The 21053-nt window shown below is 44.7% G+C and overlaps 13 non-coding genes across 13 annotated transcripts; 6 read left to right on the top strand and 7 right to left on the bottom strand.

Annotated features, from left to right (window-relative positions):
* Positions 1-780: 780 nt before the first annotated feature.
* trnas-uga (transfer RNA serine (anticodon UGA)) lies at positions 781-863 on the bottom strand. Its single transcript has one exon. It is a non-coding gene; the product is annotated as a tRNA-Ser (tRNA).
* A 1948-nt stretch (positions 864-2811) lies between these two features.
* Positions 2812-2885, top strand: trnat-agu (transfer RNA threonine (anticodon AGU)). Its single transcript has one exon. It is a non-coding gene; the product is annotated as a tRNA-Thr (tRNA).
* A 1205-nt stretch (positions 2886-4090) lies between these two features.
* On the bottom strand, positions 4091-4172 carry trnas-uga (transfer RNA serine (anticodon UGA)). The gene has a single exon. It is a non-coding gene; the product is annotated as a tRNA-Ser (tRNA).
* Positions 4173-6132: 1960 nt separating this feature from the next.
* trnat-agu (transfer RNA threonine (anticodon AGU)) lies at positions 6133-6206 on the top strand. Its single transcript has one exon. It is a non-coding gene; the product is annotated as a tRNA-Thr (tRNA).
* A 1205-nt stretch (positions 6207-7411) lies between these two features.
* trnas-uga (transfer RNA serine (anticodon UGA)) lies at positions 7412-7493 on the bottom strand. Its single transcript has one exon. It is a non-coding gene; the product is annotated as a tRNA-Ser (tRNA).
* A 1960-nt stretch (positions 7494-9453) lies between these two features.
* trnat-agu (transfer RNA threonine (anticodon AGU)) lies at positions 9454-9527 on the top strand. Its single transcript has one exon. It is a non-coding gene; the product is annotated as a tRNA-Thr (tRNA).
* A 1205-nt stretch (positions 9528-10732) lies between these two features.
* Positions 10733-10814, bottom strand: trnas-uga (transfer RNA serine (anticodon UGA)). The gene has a single exon. It is a non-coding gene; the product is annotated as a tRNA-Ser (tRNA).
* A 1960-nt stretch (positions 10815-12774) lies between these two features.
* Positions 12775-12848, top strand: trnat-agu (transfer RNA threonine (anticodon AGU)). The gene has a single exon. It is a non-coding gene; the product is annotated as a tRNA-Thr (tRNA).
* A 1205-nt stretch (positions 12849-14053) lies between these two features.
* trnas-uga (transfer RNA serine (anticodon UGA)) lies at positions 14054-14135 on the bottom strand. Its single transcript has one exon. It is a non-coding gene; the product is annotated as a tRNA-Ser (tRNA).
* A 1960-nt stretch (positions 14136-16095) lies between these two features.
* trnat-agu (transfer RNA threonine (anticodon AGU)) lies at positions 16096-16169 on the top strand. Its single transcript has one exon. It is a non-coding gene; the product is annotated as a tRNA-Thr (tRNA).
* Positions 16170-17374: 1205 nt separating this feature from the next.
* On the bottom strand, positions 17375-17456 carry trnas-uga (transfer RNA serine (anticodon UGA)). The gene has a single exon. It is a non-coding gene; the product is annotated as a tRNA-Ser (tRNA).
* A 1960-nt stretch (positions 17457-19416) lies between these two features.
* On the top strand, positions 19417-19490 carry trnat-agu (transfer RNA threonine (anticodon AGU)). The gene has a single exon. It is a non-coding gene; the product is annotated as a tRNA-Thr (tRNA).
* Positions 19491-20695: 1205 nt separating this feature from the next.
* On the bottom strand, positions 20696-20777 carry trnas-uga (transfer RNA serine (anticodon UGA)). Its single transcript has one exon. It is a non-coding gene; the product is annotated as a tRNA-Ser (tRNA).
* Between the last annotated feature and the right edge of the window lie 276 nt (positions 20778-21053).

The following is a 21053-nucleotide window of genomic DNA, read 5'->3' as shown; positions in this document are numbered from 1 at the left end:
AACTGCTAAGTGTGCTCTGCTACCACCACTCTTCCTGGGCCACATGTCCCATACGCCCCAATCTGAGTTGGTGCTTTGAAACCAGTCGATACATTTAGACCTGCGAGACCTCCCGACAGTCAAGCTCTGCGAAAGCAGAGCCGGCCTTCGGAACCAATGCAGCCCGATTCAGAAAATTCCTTGGGAAATTAAGCTTCAAACTTTTCAAACAAATCGTTTTATTGACATAATAATACAAGTTTTACAGAGAGAGACTTGTACAACCTCAGTGGTGCAACTCAAAACTCAGAATGTTCAATTCTTCTGCTTCGGGAGAGGGAGAGATGAATTATGAGTTGGTGTCCTCCTTGTTTTTTTTCTGGTCAGTCTTCCAGATCTCCACTCCGTTTGTCTGTCTCCTGGACTGTCTCCTGGAATGTGTTCTGCTTTTCACTTTAGAATGGCTGCTCTTGTACCATTGCTGCTGACAGAAACAAGCCTTCCAGTGACTTTCCATTCTCTCTCTCCCACGGTTAAACAGACTGATGCTACCGGACAGCAGCGAGAGTATGGGAAGGTATCTCAGAGACTGTCGAGGCCTCCTTATCTGGAGCTTCCAGACAATCTGCAGATAACTTTTGGAATTCGGTCAGCAAACCTTCTTGAAGTAAGTGATCCAGTTGTCTCGGCAATCCTTTAGTTTCCTTAAAACCGGCATTGAAAATTCCAAAATCCTCCAAGAGGGAGCAGATTGAAGAAAATAAATTATTTGAAGTAGTTAATTATCATAATGAGATAGCCCGCTGCGAGCAGGGCTCGAAACCTGCGCGGGGAAACCCCATTGGATTTCAAGCCCAAAGCCTTAACCACTCGGCCATCGCAGCCGCGAAAATGTCGACTCCAAGATACTAAGTTCTCAAATCGCTGACCCTGTTTATTGTTGGCGATGACGGTTTCGTGATATTTAATTTGCTGCAAATTCAGCAAGTCCAGAAGAATCGCAGCGATCATTACAATAAAAGAAAACTTCCGATATTTAACGGTATGTAAGATGTTGAGAACAGTATGGAATATTCTGCAGGGTAATGAAAATAAACAGCAGAAACATTGTGGTCTGCTCCCACATGAAATAGATCAGCCACAGCCTCTGCTCCCGGCCCGCCTGCTGCAGAAACCTTGTCTCCAGATTACAAACTGATTCTAGGTCGGAGATAAATATTCAGGATAGAGCCTAAACGCAGCGGGTGGGATCAAATGATAAAGCAGTTATTTTAGACCAGAGACAGCGATAAATGTCCTATATTGCTCACATGCATCAATTTGTGAATCTGACATTAAATGGGTTTAAATACAGTGGGGGGATTTAAAGTAGATTCGGGGTCAATAGTTTCCAAGTTGATCTTTCCTGTGTCTCTCTTGCCTCTCTGCCCCCTTCCTCCCACAGGCTGCCGGTTTTTAAACCTTGTTTTAAATCTGCTGCTTGCTGGACCAGTGCATTCCACAGTCTCACAACCCTTTCTACAAATACCCTTTCAGTGCTTGATTTCTCTGCTTATTAGTTATGAATCACCTTGAGGTGCAATGGTGGCGATTGTGACGTCAGATTAAAAGGCAGGCTATTGGAAACACGTTGGAGTCACAGTTTCTTTTGCACAGAATTGAAACTGAAACTTTTAAGCTGGAATATTGTATTTGCTGCATCACAGTAAACAATATCGTGGTATAACTGTTGGCTTATTTGTTCCCCAGTGTCAGAGGAAGAGTTGTCTGATCCCCCCATTTATTTCATACTAGCTGGGGAGCCCGGCATTGCCGGGGCTGTTTTGGGGCAGGCGGTTTAAATCGAGTGCCAGGCTTTGGGGCCCTGTCTGTGTCCCTTTGTGAATCTGGTGCTGGGCAACATTTTAAATCGAGTGGCAGGCTTTAGGGCCCTGTGTGTGTCCCTGTCTGTCTACCTTTTAAAAGCTTGCAAAATGAAAGTGAAACTACTTCTGGCTTTGGGGCCCTGTCTGTGTCCCTTTGTGAATCTGGTGCTGGGCAACATTTTAAATCGAGTGGCAGGCTTAGGGCCCTGTCTGTGTCCCTGTATGTCTACCTTTTGAAAGGTTGAAAAATGAAAGTGAAAGTACTTATAAAACGTTTTTGGTAAATCTTATGTTACTTTTAAAAGAGATACTAACTTTGAAAGTCGTTATAGCTGGAAGCTGAAGTCATTTGAGCTGGAAGCTTAGTGAAAGAATGGCTGCCACATCCGCGAGATGAAAAAGAATAGTCCCGCCCACACACACACCGATTGGCCAACCATCAGGGGACCGTACTGTAGGATTGGTCAATCGTGACAGAACAGGATTGGTGGAACCTTGATGTCAGTCAATCAATGCTAGCAGATAATGAGTTTAATTTTGAAGTTTTTTTGCTGAAGGTTTTTTGCATAAGGCGCGAACACTTTTCCTCCGACTGAAAAGTAAATACGCTTAAAACCGTCTCTGAAGCGTAAGCTTTCTTTGGAGGTAACGCGTGCGTAGGTACGCCCTGTAACTTTCGAGCGCATAGCCCGACAGACGCACAGGCGATGACAGAATGACAGACAGAATGACAGACAGAAGTACCGATTTATATATATAGGTAAGACACAAACATAGGGTAATCATTCAGAATCACCTCACAGATTGACACTGAGATAAATTAAGCGGGAGATACAGAGAGCAATGGGACATATGGCGGAATGGACAAGAGAGCTGGAGAAATAAGAAACGGCCTGAGAGTCCAGAAGACAGTGACCGGAAGCTGATAGACATCAGTGAGTGGGGGCGAGAAATTGCGCCAGCATTCGGTCCCGTGGCTTAGCTGGTCAAAGCGTCTATCTAGTAAACAGGAGATCCTGGGTTCGATTCCCAGCGGGGCCTATTTTTATAGAATCTCCAGGGGTGAGTTTCTTCTCGTGTGAAAAGGCTACAATTCTTTTAAATGTAACTGTGCCTGCACCAGTTCCCATTCTGGATGAAGGCTCCAGTGGCTGCGAGGCCTCCGCTGAATTTCACCGCTTCTGTATTTCTGGCGGTGCTGATTTTGACTCTTCATCAAAAATCCATGTTTCCTAAGCAGTGCCATGCGATACTTTGCAGAGCTCCAGTTGTTGATGTGTGGTGCCGTGCTCGTATAGTGATTAATAATCTGCATTCTGGCCGCAGCAACTTCGGCTCCAAACCGAAACATAACGCAGACTTTTCTTCCTTCCACAATCAATAGCTCTCCTTTACTTTCCCCCTTCAATTTCATTATAATTTTCCTGCGGTATTTCCTTAATCTAACATTCACTTTCAGCCACTTAAACTGCTAAGTGTGCTCTGCTACCACCACTCTTCCTGGGCCACATGTCCCATACGCCCCAATCTGAGTTGGTGCTTTGAAACCAGTCGATACATTTAGACCTGCGAGACCTCCCGACAGTCAAGCTCTGCGAAAGCAGAGCCGGCCTTCGGAACCAATGCAGCCCGATTCAGAAAATTCTTTGGGAAATGAAGCTTCAAACTTTTCAAACAAATCGTTTTATTGACATAATAATACAAGTTTTACAGAGAGAGACTTGTACAACCTCAGTGGTGCAACTCAAAACTCAGAATGTTCAATTCTTCTGCTTCGGGAGAGGGAGAGATGAATTATGAGTTGGTGTCCTCCTTGTTTTTTTTCTGGTCAGTCTTCCAGATCTCCACTCCGTTTGTCTGTCTCCTGCACTGTCTCCTGGAATGTGTTCTGCTTTTCACTTTAGAATGGCTGCTCTTTTACCATTGCTGCTGACAGAAACAAGCCTTCCAGTGACTTTCCATTCTCTCTCTCCCACGGTTACACAGACTGATGCTACCGGACAGCAGCGAGTGTATGGGAAGTTACCTCAGAGACTGTCCAGGCCTCCTTATCTGGAGCTTCCAGACAATCTGCAGATAACTTTTGGAATTCGGTAAGCAATCCTTCTTGAAGTAAGTGATCCAGTTGTCTCGGCAATCCTTTAGTTTCCTTAAAACCGGCATTGAAAATTCCAAAATCCTCCAAGAGGGAGCAGATTGAAGAAAATAAATTATTTGAAGTAGTTAATTATCATAATGAGATAGCCCGCTGCGAGCAGGGCTCGAACCTGCGCGGGGAAACCCCATTGGATTTCAAGTCCAACGCCTTCACCACTCGGCCATCGCAGCCGCAAAAATATCGGCTCCAAGATACTAAGTTCTCAAATCGCTGACCCTGTTTATTGCTGGCGATGACGGTTTCGTGATATTTAATTTGCTGCAAATTCAGCAAGTCCAGAAGAATCGCAGCGATCATTACAATAAAAGAAAACTTCCGATATTTAACGGTATGTAAGGTGTTGAGAACAGTATGGAATATTCTGCAGGGTAATGAAAATAAACAGCAGAAACATTGTGTTCTGCTCCCACATGACACAGATCAGCCACAGCCTCTGCTCCCTGCCCGCCGGCTGCAGAAACCTTGTCTCCAGATTACAAACTGATTCTAGGTCGGAGATAAATATTCAGGGTAGAGCCTAAACGCAGCGGGTGGGATCAAATAATAAAGCAGTTATTTTAGACCAGAGACAGCGATAAATGTCCTATATTGCTCACATGCATCAATTTGTGAATCTGACATTAAATGGGTTTAAATACAGTGGGGGGGTTTAAAGTAGATTCGGGGTCAATAGTTTCCAAGTTGATCTTTCCTGTGTCTCTCTTACCTCTCTGCCCCCTTCCTCCCACAGGCTGCCGGTTTTTAAACCTTGTTTTAAATCTTCTGCTTGCTGGACCAGTGCATCCCACAGTCTCACAACCCTTTCTACAAATACCCTTTCAGTGCTTGACTTCTCTGCTTATTAGTTATGAATCACCTTGAGGTGCAATGGTGGCGATTGTGACGTCAGATTAAAAGTCAGGCTATTGGAAACACGTTGGAGTCACAGTTTCTTTTGCACAGAATTGAAACTGAAACATTTAAGCTGGAATATTGTATTTGCTGCATCACAGTAAACAATATCGTGGTATAACTGTTGGCTTATTTGTTCCCCAGTGTCAGAGGAAGAGTTGTCTGATCCCCCCATTTATTTCATACTAGCTGGGGAGCCCGGCGTTGCCGGGGCTGTTTTGGGGCAGGCGGTTTAAATCGAGTGCCAGGCTTTGGGGCCCTGTCTGTGTCCCTTTGTGAATCTGGTGCTGGGCAACATTTTAAATCGAGTGGCAGGCTTTAGGGCCCTGTGTGTGTTCCTGTCTGTCTACCTTTTAAAAGCTTGCAAAATGAAAGTGAAACTACTTATGGCTTTGGGGCCCTGTCTGTGTCCCTTTGTGAATCTGGTGCTGGGCAACATTTTAAATCGAGTGGCAGGCTTAGGGCCCTGTCTGTGTCCCTGTATGTCTACCTTTTAAAAGGTTGAAAAATGAAAGTGAAAGTACTTATAAAACGTTTTTGATAAATCTTATGTTACTTTTAAAAGAGATACTAACTTTGAAAGTCGTTATAGCTGGAAGCTGAAGTCATTTGAGCTGGAAGCTTAGTGAAAGAATGGCTGCCACATCCCCGAGATGAAAACGAAAAGTCCCGCCCACACACACACAGATTGGCCAACCATCAGGGGACCGTACCGTAGGATTGGTCAATCGTGACGGAACAGGATTGGTGGAACCTTGATGTCAGTCAATCAATGCTAGCAGATAATTAGTTTAATTTTGAAGGTTTTTTGCTGAAGGTTTTTTGCATAAGGCGCGAACACTTTTCGTCCGACTGAAAAGTAAATACGCTTAAAACCGTCTCTGAAGCATAAGCTTTCTTTGGAGGTAACGCGCGCGTAGGTATGCCCTGTAGCTTTTGAGCGCATAGCCCGACAGACGCACAGGCGATGACAGAATGACAGACAGAATGACAGACAGAATGACAGACAGAAGTACCGATTTATATATATAGGTAAGACACAAACATAGGGTAATCATTCAGAATCACCTCACAGATTGACACTGAGATATATTAAGCGGGAGATACAGAGAGCAATGGGACATATGGCGGAATGGACAAGAGAGCTGGAGAAATAAGAAACGGCCTGAGAGTCCAGAAGACAGTGACCGGAAGCTGATAGACATCAGTGAGTGGGGGCGAGAAATTGCGCCAGCATTCGGTCCCGTGGCTTAGCTGGTCAAAGCGTCTGTCTAGTAAACAGGAGATCCTGGGTTCGATTCCCAGCGGGGCCTATTTTTATAGAATCTCCAGGGGTGAGTTTCTTCTCGTGTGAAAAGGCTACAATTCTTTTAAATGTAACTGTGCCTGCACCAGTTCCCATTCTGGATGAAGGCTCCAGTGGCTGCGAGGCCTCCGTTGAATTTCACCGCTTCTGTATTTCTGGCGGTGCTGATTTTGGACTCTTCATCAAAAATCCATGTTTCCTAAGCAGTGCCATGCGATACTTTGCAGAGCTCCAGTTGTTGATGTGTGGTGCCGTGCTCGTATAGTGATTAATAATCTGCATTCTGGCCGCAGCAACTTCGGCTCCAAACCGAAACATAACGCAGACTTTTCTTCCTTCCACAATCAATAGCTCTCCTTTACTTTCCCCCTTCAATTTCATTATAATTTTCCTGCGGTATTTCCTTAATCTAACATTCACTTTCAGCCACTTAAACTGCTAAGTGTGCTCTGCTACCACCACTCTTCCTGGGCCACATGTCCCATACGCCCCAATCTGAGTTGGTGCTTTGAAACCAGTCAATACATTTAGACCTGCGAGACCTCCCGACAGTCAAGCTCTGCGAAAGCAGAGCCGGCCTTCGGAACCAATGCAGCCCGATTCAGAAAATTCCTTGGGAAATGAAGCTTCAAACTTTTCAAACAAATCGTTTTATTGACATAATAATACAAGTTTTACAGAGAGAGACTTGTACAACCTCAGTGGTGCAACTCAAAACTCAGAATGTTCAATTCTTCTGCTTCGGGAGAGGGAGAGATGAATTATGAGTTGGTGTCCTCCTTGTTTTTTTTCTGGTCAGTCTTCCAGATCTCCACTCCGTTTGTCTGTCTCCTGGACTGTCTCCTGGAATGTGTTCTGCTTTTCACTTTAGAATGGCTGCTCTTGTACCATTGCTGCTGACAGAAACAAGCCTTCCAGTGACTTTCCATTCTCTCTCTCCCACGGTTACACAGACTGATGCTACCGGACAGCAGCGAGTGTATGGGAAGGTACCTCAGAGACTGTCGAGGCCTCCTTATCTGGAGCTTCCAGACAATCTGCAGATAACTTTTGGAATTCGGTCAGCAAACCTTCTTGAAGTAAGTGATCCAGTTGTCTCGGCAATCCTTAGTTTCCTTAAAACCGGCATTGAAAATTCCAAAATCCTCCAAGAGGGAGCAGATTGAAGAAAATAAATTATTTGAAGTAGTTAATTATCATAATGAGATAGCCCGCTGCGAGCAGGGCTCGAACCTACGCGAGGAAACCCCATTGGATTTCAAGGCCAACGCCTTAACCACTCGGCCATCGCAGCCGCGAAAATGTCGGCTCCAAGATACTAAGTTCTCAAATCGCTGACCCTGTTTATTGTTGGCGATGACGGTTTCGTGATATTTAATTTGCTGCAAATTCAGCAAGTCCAGAAGAATCGCAGCGATCATTACAATAAAAGAAAACTTCCGATATTTAACGGTATGTAAGATGTTGAGAACAGTATGGAATATTCTGCAGGGTAATGAAAATAAACAGCAGAAACATTGTGTTCTGTTCCCACATGACACAGATCAGCCACAGCCTCTGCTCCCTGCCCGCCGGCTGCAGAAACCTTGCCTCCAGATTACAAACTGATTCTAGGTCGGAGATAAATATTCAGGGTAGAGCCTAAACGCAGCGGGTGGGATCAAATAATAAAGCAGTTATTTTAGACCAGAGACAGCGATAAATGTCCTATATTGCTCACATGCATCAATTTGTGAATCTGACATTAAATGTGTTTAAATACAGTGGGGGGATTTAAAGTAGATTCGGGGTCAATAGTTTCCAAGTTGATCTTTCCTGTGTCTCTCTTGCCTCTCTGCCTCGTTCCTCCCACAGGCTGCCGGTTTTTAAACCTTGTTTTAAATCTGCTGCTTGCTGGACCAGTGCATTCCACAGTCTCACAACCCATTCTACAAATACCCTTTCAGTGCTTGAATTCTCTGCTTATTAGTTATGAATCACCTTGAGGTGCAATGGTGGCGATTGTGACGTCAGATTAAAAGTCAGGCTATTGGAAATACGTTGGAGTCACAGTTTCTTTTGCACAGAATTGAAACTGAAACTTTTAAGCTGGAATATTGTATTTGCTGCATCACAGTAAACAATATCGTGGTATAACTGTTGGCTTATTTGTTCCCCAGTGTCAGAGGAAGAGTTGTCTGATCCCCCCATTTATTTCATACTAGCTGGGGAGCCCGGCGTTGCCGGGGCTGTTTTGGGGCAGGCGGTTTAAATCGAGTGCCAGGCTTTGGGGCCCTGTCTGTGTCCCTTTGTGAATCTGGTGCTGGGCAACATTTTAAATCGAGTGGCAGGCTTTAGGGCCCTGTGTGTGTCCCTGTCTGTCTACCTTTTAAAAGCTTGCAAAATGAAAGTGAAACTACTTATGGCTTTGGGGCCCTGTCTGTGTCCCTTTGTGAATCTGGTGCTGGGCAACATTTTAAATCGAGTGGCAGGCTTAGGGCCCTGTCTGTGTCCCTGTATGTCTACCTTTTAAAAGGTTGAAAAATGAAAGTGAAAGTACTTATAAAACGTTTTTGGTAAATCTTATGTTACTTTTAAAAGAGATACTAACTTTGAAAGTCGTTATAGCTGGAAGCTGAAGTCATTTGAGCTGGAAGCTTAGTGAAAGAATGGCTGCCACATCCCCGAGATGAAAGCGAATAGTCCCACCCACACACACACCGATTGGCCAACCATCAGGGGACCGTACTGTAGGATTGGTCAATCGTGACGGAACAGGATTGGTGGAACCTTGATGTCAGTCAATCAATGCTAGCAGATAATGAGTTTAATTTTGAAGGTTTTTTGCTGCATGTTTTTTGCATAAGGGGCGAACACTTTTCGTCCGACTGAAAAGTAAATACGCTTAAAACCGTCTCTGAAGCGTAAGCTTTCTTTGGAGGTAACGCGTGCGTAGGTACGCCCTGTAACTTTCGAGCGCATAGCCCGACAGACGCACAGGCGATGACAGAATGACAGACAGAATGACAGACAGAATGACAGACAGAAGTACCGATTTACATATATAGATAAGACACAAACATAGGGTAATCATTCAGAATCACCTCACAGATTGACACTGAGATAAATTAAGCGGGAGATACATAGAGCAATGGGACATATGGCGGAATGGACAAGAGAGCTGGAGAAATAAGAAACGGCCTGAGAGTCCAGAAGACAGTGACCGGAAGCTGATAGACATCAGTGAGTGGGGGCGAGAAATTGTGCCAGCATTCGGTCCCGTGGCTTAGCTGGTCAAAATGTCTGTCTAGTAAACAGGAGATCCTGGGTTCGATTCCCAGCGGGGCCTATTTTTATAGAATCTCCAGGGGTGAGTTTCTTCTCGTGTGAAAAGGCTACAATTCTTTTAAATGTAACTGTGCCTGCACCAGTTCCCATTCTGGATGAAGGCTCCAGTGGCTGCGAGGCCTCCGTTGAATTTCACCGCTTCTGTATTTCTGGCGGTGCTGATTTTGGACTCTTCATCAAAAATCCATGTTTCCTAAGCAGTGCCATGCGATACTTTGCAGAGCTCCAGTTGTTGATGTGTGGTGCCGTGCTCGTATAGTGATTAATAATCTGCATTCTGGCCGCAGCAACTTCGGCTCCAAACCGAAACATAACGCAGACTTTTCTTCCTTTCACAATCAATAGCTCTCCTTTACTTTCCCCCTTCAATTTCATTATAATTTTCCTGCGTATTTCCTTAATCTAACATTCACTTTCAGCCACTTAAACTGCTAAGTGTGCTCTGCTACCACCACTCTTCCTGGGCCACATGTCCCATACGCCCCAATCTGAGTTGGTGCTTTGAAACCAGTCGATACATTTAGACCTGCGAGACCTCCCGACAGTCAAGCTCTGCGAAAGCAGAGCCGGCCTTCGGAACCAATGCAGCCCGATTCAGAAAATTCCTTGGGAAATGATGCTTCAAACTTTTCAAACAAATCGTTTTATTGACATAATAATACAAGTTTTACAGAGAGAGACTTGTACAACCTCAGTGGTGCAACTCAAAACTCAGAATGTTCAATTCTTCTGCTTCGGGAGAGGGAGAGATGAATTATGAGTTGGTGTCCTCCTTGTTTTTTTTCTGGTCAGTCTTCCAGATCTCCACTCCGTTTGTCTGTCTCCTGGACTGTCTCCTGGAATGTGTTCTGCTTTTCACTTTAGAATGGCTGCTCTTGTACCATTGCTGCTGACAGAAACAAGCCTTCCAGTGACTTTCCATTCTCTCTCTCCCACGGTTACACAGACTGATGCTACCGGACAGCAGCGAGTGTATGGGAAGTTACCTCAGAGACTGTCGAGGCCTCCTTATCTGGAGCTTCCAGACAATCTGCAGATAACTTTTGGAATTCGGTCAGCAAACCTTCTTGAAGTAAGTGATCCAGTTGTCTCGGCAATCCTTTAGTTTCCTTAAAACCGGCATTGAAAATTCCAAAATCCTCCAAGAGGGAGCAGATTGAAGAAAATAAATTATTTGAAGTAGTTAATTATCATAATGAGATAGCCCGCTGCGAGCAGGGCTCGAACCTGCGCGGGGAAAGCCCATTGGATTTCAAGTCCAACGCCTTAACCACTCGGCCATCGCAGTAGCGAAAATATCGGCTCCAAGATACTAAGTTCTCAAATCGCTGACCCTGTTTATTGTTGGCGATGACGGTTTCGTGATATTTAATTTGCTGCAAATTCAGCAAGTCCAGAAGAATCGCAGCGATCATTACAATAAAAGAAAACTTCCGATATTTAACGGTATGTAAGATGTTGAGAACAGTATGGAATATTCTGCAGGGTAATGAAAATAAACAGCAGAAACATTGTGTTCTGCTCCCGCATGACACAGATCAGCCACAGCCTCTGTTCCCTGCCCGCCGGCTGCAGAAACCTTGTCTCCAGATTACAAACTGATTCTAGGTCGGAGATAAATATTCAGGGTAGAGCCTAAACGCAGCGGGTGGGATCAAATAATAAAGCAGTTATTTTAGACCAGAGACAGCGATAAATGTCCGATATTGCTCACATGCATCAATTTGTGAATCTGACATTAAATGGGTTTAAATACAGTGGGGGGGTTTAAAGTAGATTCGGGGTCAATAGTTTCCAAGTTGATCTTTCCTGTGTCTCTCTTACCTCTCTGCCCCCTTCCTCCCACAGGCTGCCGGTTTTTAAACCTTGTTTTAAATCTTCTGCTTGCTGGACCAGTGCATCCCACAGTCTCACAACCCTTTCTACAAATACCCTTTCAGTGCTTGACTTCTCTGCTTATTAGTTATGAATCACCTTGAGGTGCAATGGTGGCGATTGTGACGTCAGATTAAAAGGCAGGCTATTGGAAACACGTTGGAGTCACAGTTTCTTTTGCACAGAATTGAAACTGAAACTTTTAAGCTGGAATATTGTATTTGCTGCATCACAGTAAACAATATCGTGGTATAACTGTTGGCTTATTTGTTCCCCAGTGTCAGAGGAAGAGTTGTCTGATCCCCCCATTTATTTCATACTAGCTGGGGAGCCCGGCGTTGCCGGGGCTGTTTTGGGGCAGGCGGTTTAAATCGAGTGCCAGGCTTTGGGGCCCTGTCTGTGTCCCTTTGTGAATCTGGTGCTGGGCAACATTTTAAATCGAGTGGCAGGCTTTAGGGCCCTGTGTGTGTTCCTGTCTGTCTACCTTTTAAAAGCTTGCAAAATGAAAGTGAAACTACTTATGGCTTTGGGGCCCTGTCTGTGTCCCTTTGTGAATCTGGTGCTGGGCAACATTTTAAATCGAGTGGCAGGCTTAGGGCCCTGTCTGTGTCCCTGTATGTCTACCTTTTAAAAGGTTGAAAAATGAAAGTGAAAGTACTTATAAAACGTTTTTGATAAATCTTATGTTACTTTTAAAAGAGATACTAACTTTGAAAGTCGTTATAGCTGGAAGCTGAAGTCATTTGAGCTGGAAGCTTAGTGAAAGAATGGCTGCCACATCCCCGAGATGAAAACGAATAGTCCCGCCCACACACACACCGATTGGCCAACCATCAGGGGACCGTACTGTAGGATTGGTCAATCGTGACGGAACAGGATTGGTGGAACCTTGATGTCAGTCAATCAATGCTAGCAGATAATGAGTTTAATTTTGAAGGTTTTTTGCTGAAGGTTTTTTGCATAAGGCGCGAACACTTTTCGTCCGACTGAAAAGTAAATACGCTTAAAACCGTCTCTGAAGCATAAGCTTTCTTTGGAGGTAACGCGCGCGTAGGTACGCCCTGTAACTTTCGAGCGCCTAGCCCGACAGACGCACAGGCGATGACAGAATGACAGACAGAATGACAGACAGAATGACAGACAGAAGTACCGATTTATATATATAGGTAAGACACAAACATAGGGTAATCATTCAGAATCACCTCACAGATTGACACTGAGATAAATTAAGCGGGAGATACAGAGAGCAATGGGACATATGGCGGAATGGACAAGAGAGCTGGAGAAATAAGAAACGGCCTGAGAGTCCAGAAGACAGTGACCGGAAGCTGATAGACATCAGTGAGTGGGGGCGAGAAATTGCGCCAGCATTCGATCCCGTGGCTTAGCTGGTCAAAGCGTCTGTCTAGTAAACAGGAGATCCTGGGTTCGATTCCCAGCGGGGCCTATTTTTATAGAATCTCCAGGGGTGAGTTTCTTCTCGTGTGAAAAGGCTACAATTCTTTTAAATGTAACTGTGCCTGCAGCAGTTCCCATTCTGGATGAAGGCTCCAGTGGCTGCGAGGCCTCCGTTGAATTTCACCGCTTCTGTATTTCTGGCGGTGCTGATTTTGGACTCTTCATCAAAAATCCATGTTTCCTAAGCAGTGCCATGCGATACTTTGCAGAGCTCCAGTTGTTGATGTGGGGTGCCGTGCTCGTATAGTGATTAATAATCTGCATTCTGGCCGCAGCAACTTCGGCTCCAAACCGAAACATAACGCAGACTTTTCTTCCTTCCACAATCAATAGCTCTCCTTTACTTTCCCCCTTCAATTTCATTACAATTTTCCTGCGGTATTTCCTTAATCTAACATTCACTTTCAGCCACTTAAACTGCTAAGTGTGCTCTGCTACCACCACTCTTCCTGGGCCACATGTCCCATACGCCCCAATCTGAGTTGGTGCTTTGAAACCAGTCAATACATTTAGACCTGCGAGACCTCCCGACAGTCAAGCTCTGCGAAAGCAGAGCCGGCCTTCGGAACCAATGCAGCCCGATTCAGAAAATTCCTTGGGAAATGAAGCTTCAAACTTTTCAAACAAATCGTTTTATTGACATAATAATACAAGTTTTACAGAGAGAGACTTGTACAACCTCAGTGGTGCAACTCAAAACTCAGAATGTTCAATTCTTCTGCTTCGGGAGAGGGAGAGATGAATTATGAGTTGGTGTCCTCCTTGTTTTTTTTCTGGTCAGTCTTCCAGATCTCCACTCCGTTTGTCTGTCTCCTGGACTGTCTCCTGGAATGTGTTCTGCTTTTCACTTTAGAATGGCTGCTCTTGTACCATTGCTGCTGACAGAAACAAGCCTTCCAGTGACTTTCCATTCTCTCTCTCCCACGGTTACACAGACTGATGCTACCGGACAGCAGCGAGTGTATGGGAAGGTACCTCAGAGACTGTCGAGGCCTCCTTATCTGGAGCTTCCAGACAATCTGCAGATAACTTTTGGAATTCGGTCAGCAAACCTTCTTGAAGTAAGTGATCCAGTTGTCTCGGCAATCCTTAGTTTCCTTAAAACCGGCATTGAAAATTCCAAAATCCTCCAAGAGGGAGCAGATTGAAGAAAATAAATTATTTGAAGTAGTTAATTATCATAATGAGATAGCCCGCTGCGAGCAGGGCTCGAACCTACGCGGGGAAACCCCATTGTATTTCAAGGCCAACGCCTTAACCACTCGGCCATCGCAGCCGCGAAAATTTCGGCTCCAAGATACTAAGTTCTCAAATCGCTGACCCTGTTTATTGTTGGCGATGACGGTTTCGTGATATTTAATTTGCTGCAAATTCAGCAAGTCCAGAAGAATCGCAGCGATCATTACAATAAAAGAAAACTTCCGATATTTAACGGTATGTAAGATGTTGAGAACAGTATGGAATATTCTGCAGGGTAATGAAAATAAACAGCAGAAACATTGTGTTCTGTTCCCACATGACACAGATCAGCCACAGCCTCTGCTCCCTGCCCGCCGGCTGCAGAAACCTTGCCTCCAGATTACAAACTGATTCTAGGTCGGAGATAAATATTCAGGGTAGAGCCTAAACGCAGCGGGTGGGATCAAATAATAAAGCAGTTATTTTAGACCAGAGACAGCGATAAATGTCCTATATTGCTCACATGCATCAATTTGTGAATCTGACATTAAATGTGTTTAAATACAGTGGGGGGATTTAAAGTAGATTCGGGGTCAATAGTTTCCAAGTTGATCTTTCCTGTGTCTCTCTTGCCTCTCTGCCTCGTTCCTCCCACAGGCTGCCGGTTTTTAAACCTTGTTTTAAATCTGCTGCTTGCTGGACCAGTGCATTCCACAGTCTCACAACCCATTCTACAAATACCCTTTCAGTGCTTGACTTCTCTGCTTATTAGTTATGAATCACCTTGAGGTGCAATGGTGGCGATTGTGACGTCAGATTAAAAGTCAGGCTATTGGAAACACGTTGGAGTCACAGTTTCTTTTGCACAGAATTGAAACTGAAACTTTTAAGCTGGAATATTGTATTTGCTGCATCACAGTAAACAATATCGTGGTATAACTGTTGGCTTATTTGTTCCCCAGTGTCAGAGGAAGAGTTGTCTGATCCCCCCATTTATTTCATACTAGCTGGGGAGCCCGGCGTTGCCGGGGCTGTTTTGGGGCAGGCGGTTTAAATCGAGTGCCAGGCTTTGGGGCCCTGTCTGTGTCCCTTTGTGAATCTGGTGCTGGGCAACATTTTAAATCGAGTGGCAGGCTTTAGGGCCCTGTGTGTGTCCCTGTCTGTCTACCTTTTAAAAGCTTGCAAAATGAAAGTGAAACTACTTATGGCTTTGGGGCCCTGTCTGTGTCCCTTTGTGAATCTGGTGCTGGGCAACATTTTAAATCGAGTGGCAGGCTTAGGGCCCTGTCTGTGTCCCTGTATGTCTACCTTTTAAAAGGTTGAAAAATGAAAGTGAAAGTACTTATAAAACGTTTTTGGTAAATCTTATGTTACTTTTAAAAGAGATACTAACTTTGAAAGTCGTTATAGCTGGAAGCTGAAGTCATTTGAGCTGGAAGCTTAGTGAAAGAATGGCTGCCACATCCCCGAGATGAAAACGAATAGTCCCACCCACACACACACCGATTGGCCAACCATCAGGGGACCGTACTGTAGGATTGGTCAATCGTGACGGAACAGGATTGGTGGAACCTTGATGTCAGTCAATCAATGCTAGCAGATAATGAGTTTAATTTTGAAGGTTTTTTGCTGCATGTTTTTTGCATAAGGGGCGAACACTTTTCGTCCGACTGAAAAGTAAATACGCTTAAAACCGTCTCTGAAGCGTAAGCTTTCTTTGGAGGTAACGCGTGCGTAGGTACGCCCTGTAACTTTCGAGCGCATAGCCCGACAGACGCACAGGCGATGACAGAATGACAGACAGAATGACAGACAGAATGACAGACAGAAGTACCGATTTACATATATAGATAAGACACAAACATAGGGTAATCATTCAGAATCACCTCACAGATTGACACTGAGATAAATTAAGCGGGAGATACATAGAGCAATGGGACATATGGCGGAATGGACAAGAGAGCTGGAGAAATAAGAAACGGCCTGAGAGTCCAGAAGACAGTGACCGGAAGCTGATAGACATCAGTGAGTGGGGGCGAGAAATTGTGCCAGCATTCGGTCCCGTGGCTTAGCTGGTCAAAATGTCTGTCTAGTAAACAGGAGATCCTGGGTTCGATTCCCAGCGGGGCCTATTTTTATAGAATCTCCAGGGGTGAGTTTCTTCTCGTGTGAAAAGGCTACAATTCTTTTAAATGTAACTGTGCCTGCACCAGTTCCCATTCTGGATGAAGGCTCCAGTGGCTGCGAGGCCTCCGTTGAATTTCACCGCTTCTGTATTTCTGGCGGTGCTGATTTTGGACTCTTCATCAAAAATCCATGTTTCCTAAGCAGTGCCATGCGATACTTTGCAGAGCTCCAGTTGTTGATGTGTGGTGCCGTGCTCGTATAGTGATTAATAATCTGCATTCTGGCCGCAGCAACTTCGGCTCCAAACCGAAACATAACGCAGACTTTTCTTCCTTTCACAATCAATAGCTCTCCTTTACTTTCCCCCTTCAATTTCATTATAATTTTCCTGCGTATTTCCTTAATCTAACATTCACTTTCAGCCACTTAAACTGCTAAGTGTGCTCTGCTACCACCACTCTTCCTGGGCCACATGTCCCATACGCCCCAATCTGAGTTGGTGCTTTGAAACCAGTCGATACATTTAGACCTGCGAGACCTCCCGACAGTCAAGCTCTGCGAAAGCAGAGCCGGCCTTCGGAACCAATGCAGCCCGATTCAGAAAATTCCTTGGGAAATGATGCTTCAAACTTTTCAAACAAATCGTTTTATTGACATAATAATACAAGTTTTACAGAGAGAGACTTGTACAACCTTAGTGGTGCAACTCAAAACTCAGAATGTTCAATTCTTCTGCTTCGGGAGAGGGAGAGATGAATTATGAGTTGGTGTCCTCCTTGTTTTTTTTCTGGTCAGTCTTCCAGATCTCCACTCCGTTTGTCTGTCTCCTGGACTGTCTCCTGGAATGTGTTCTGCTTTTCACTTTAGAATGGCTGCTCTTGTACCATTGCTGCTGACAGAAACAAGCCTTCCAGTGACTTTCCATTCTCTCTCTCCCACGGTTACACAGACTGATGCTACCGGACAGCAGCGAGTGTATGGGAAGTTACCTCAGAGAATGTCGAGGCCTCCTTATCTGGAGCTTCCAGACAATCTGCAGATAACTTTTGGAATTCGGTCAGCAAACCTTCTTGAAGTAAGTGATCCAGTTGTCTCGGCAATCCTTTAGTTTCCTTAAAACCGGCATTGAAAATTCCAAAATCCTCCAAGAGGGAGCAGATTGAAGAAAATAAATTATTTGAAGTAGTTAATTATCATAATGAGATAGCCCGCTGCGAGCAGGGCTCGAACCTGCGCGGGGAAACCCCATTGGATTTCAAGTCCAACGCCTTAACCACTCGGCCATCGCAGCCGCGAAAATATCGGCTCCAAGATACTAAGTTCTCAAATCGCTGACCCTGTTTATTGTTGGCGATGACGGTTTCGTGATATTTAATTTGCTGCAAATTCAGCAAGTCCAGAAGAATCGCAGCGATCATTACAATAAAAGAAAACTTCCGATATTTAACGGTATGTAAGATGTTGAGAACAGTATGGAATATTCTGCAGGGTAATGAAAATAAACAGCAGAAACATTGTGTTCTGCTCCCACATGACACAGATCAGCCACAGCCTCTGCTCCCTGCCCGCCGGCTGCAGAAACCTTGCCTCCAGATTACAAACTGATTCTAGGTCGGAGATAAATATTCAGGGTAGAGCCTAAACGCAGCGGGTGGGATCAAATAATAAAGCAGTTATTTTAGACCAGAGACAGCGATAAATGTCCTATATTGCTCACATGCATCAATTTGTGAATCTGACATTAAATGTGTTTAAATACAGTGGGGGGATTTAAAGTAGATTCGGGGTCAATAGTTTCCAAGTTGATCTTTCCTGTGTCTCTCTTGCCTCTCTGCCTCGTTCCTCCCACAGGCTGCCGGTTTTTAAACCTTGTTTTAAATCTGCTGCTTGCTGGACCAGTGCATTCCACAGTCTCACAACCCATTCTACAAATACCCTTTCAGTGCTTGACTTCTCTGCTTATTAGTTATGAATCACCTTGAGGTGCAATGGTGGCGATTGTGACGTCAGATTAAAAGTCAGGCTATTGGAAACACGTTGGAGTCACAGTTTCTTTTGCACAGAATTGAAACTGAAACTTTTAAGCTGGAATATTGTATTTGCTGCATCACAGTAAACAATATCGTGGTATAACTGTTGGCTTATTTGTTCCCCAGTGTCAGAGGAAGAGTTGTCTGATCCCCCCATTTATTTCATACTAGCTGGGGAGCCCGGCGTTGCCGGGGCTGTTTTGGGGCAGGCGGTTTAAATCGAGTGCCAGGCTTTGGGGCCCTGTCTGTGTCCCTTTGTGAATCTGGTGCTGGGCAACATTTTAAATCGAGTGGCAGGCTTTAGGGCCCTGTGTGTGTCCCTGTCTGTCTACCTTTTAAAAGCTTGCAAAATGAAAGTGAAACTACTTATGGCTTTGGGGCCCTGTCTGTGTCCCTTTGTGAATCTGGTGCTGGGCAACATTTTAAATCGAGTGGCAGGCTTAGGGCCCTGTCTGTGTCCCTGTATGTCTACCTTTTAAAAGGTTGAAAAATGAAAGTGAAAGTACTTATAAAACGTTTTTGGTAAATCTTATGTTACTTTTAAAAGAGATACTAACTTTGAAAGTCGTTATAGCTGGAAGCTGAAGTCATTTGAGCTGGAAGCTTAGTGAAAGAATGGCTGCCACATCCCCGAGATGAAAACGAATAGTCCCACCCACACACACACCGATTGGCCAACCATCAGGGGACCGTACTGTAGGATTGGTCAATCGTGACGGAACAGGATTGGTGGAACCTTGATGTCAGTCAATCAATGCTAGCAGATAATGAGTTTAATTTTGAAGGTTTTTTGCTGCATGTTTTTTGCATAAGGGGCGAACACTTTTCGTCCGACTGAAAAGTAAATACGCTTAAAACCGTCTCTGAAGCGTAAGCTTTCTTTGGAGGTAACGCGTGCGTAGGTACGCCCTGTAACTTTCGAGCGCATAGCCCGACAGACGCACAGGCGATGACAGAATGACAGACAGAATGACAGACAGAATGACAGACAGAAGTACCGATTTACATATATAGATAAGACACAAACATAGGGTAATCATTCAGAATCACCTCACAGATTGACACTGAGATAAATTAAGCGGGAGATACATAGAGCAATGGGACATATGGCGGAATGGACAAGAGAGCTGGAGAAATAAGAAACGGCCTGAGAGTCCAGAAGACAGTGACCGGAAGCTGATAGACATCAGTGAGTGGGGGCGAGAAATTGTGCCAGCATTCGGTCCCGTGGCTTAGCTGGTCAAAATGTCTGTCTAGTAAACAGGAGATCCTGGGTTCGATTCCCAGCGGGGCCTATTTTTATAGAATCTCCAGGGGTGAGTTTCTTCTCGTGTGAAAAGGCTACAATTCTTTTAAATGTAACTGTGCCTGCACCAGTTCCCATTCTGGATGAAGGCTCCAGTGGCTGCGAGGCCTCCGTTGAATTTCACCGCTTCTGTATTTCTGGCGGTGCTGATTTTGGACTCTTCATCAAAAATCCATGTTTCCTAAGCAGTGCCATGCGATACTTTGCAGAGCTCCAGTTGTTGATGTGTGGTGCCGTGCTCGTATAGTGATTAATAATCTGCATTCTGGCCGCAGCAACTTCGGCTCCAAACCGAAACATAACGCAGACTTTTCTTCCTTTCACAATCAATAGCTCTCCTTTACTTTCCCCCTTCAATTTCATTATAATTTTCCTGCGTATTTCCTTAATCTAACATTCACTTTCAGCCACTTAAACTGCTAAGTGTGCTCTGCTACCACCACTCTTCCTGGGCCACATGTCCCATACGCCCCAATCTGAGTTGGTGCTTTGAAACCAGTCGATACATTTAGACCTGCGAGACCTCCCGACAGTCAAGCTCTGCGAAAGCAGAGCCGGCCTTCGGAACCAATGCAGCCCGATTCAGAAAATTCCTTGGGAAATGATGCTTCAAACTTTTCAAACAAATCGTTTTATTGACATAATAATACAAGTTTTACAGAGAGAGACTTGTACAACCTTAGTGGTGCAACTCAAAACTCAGAATGTTCAATTCTTCTGCTTCGGGAGAGGGAGAGATGAATTATGAGTTGGTGTCCTCCTTGTTTTTTTTCTGGTCAGTCTTCCAGATCTCCACTCCGTTTGTCTGTCTCCTGGACTGTCTCCTGGAATGTGTTCTGCTTTTCACTTTAGAATGGCTGCTCTGGTACCATTGCTGCTGACAGAAACAAGCCTTCCAGTGACTTTCCATTCTCTCTCTCCCACGGTTACACAGACTGATGCTACCGGACAGCAGCGAGTGTATGGGAAGTTACCTCAGAGAATGTCGAGGCCTCCTTATCTGGAGCTTCCAGACAATCTGCAGATAACTTTTGGAATTCGGTCAGCAAACCTTCTTGAAGTAAGTGATCCAGTTGTCTCGGCAATCCTTTAGTTTCCTTAAAACCGGCATTGAAAATTCCAAAATCCTCCAAGAGGGAGCAGATTGAAGAAAATAAATTATTTGAAGTAGTTAATTATCATAATGAGATAGCCCGCTGCGAGCAGGGCTCGAACCTGCGCGGGGAAACCCCATTGGATTTCAAGTCCAACGCCTTAACCACTCGGCCATCGCAGCCGCGAAAATATCGGCTCCAAGATACTAAGTTCTCAAATCGCTGACCCTGTTTATTGTTGGCGATGACGGTTTCGTGATATTTAATTTGCTGCAAATTCAGCAAGTCCAGAAGAATCGCAGCGATCATTACAATAAAAGAAAACTTCCGATATTTAACGGTATGTAAGATGTTGAGAACAGTATGGAATATTCTGCAGGGTAATGAAAATAAACAGCAGAAACATTGTGTTCTGCTCCCACATGACACAGATCAGCCACAGCCTCTGCTCCCTGCCC

This window comes from Somniosus microcephalus, unplaced genomic scaffold (genome assembly GCF_052327205.1).
Source record: "Somniosus microcephalus isolate GS21.2 unplaced genomic scaffold, FLI_Smic_1.0 unresolved_chr1, whole genome shotgun sequence".
Taxonomy (NCBI): domain Eukaryota; kingdom Metazoa; phylum Chordata; class Chondrichthyes; order Squaliformes; family Somniosidae; genus Somniosus; species Somniosus microcephalus.
The sequence above is the reverse complement of the archived record's forward strand: the minus strand, read 5'-3'. Positions and strand labels throughout refer to the sequence as shown.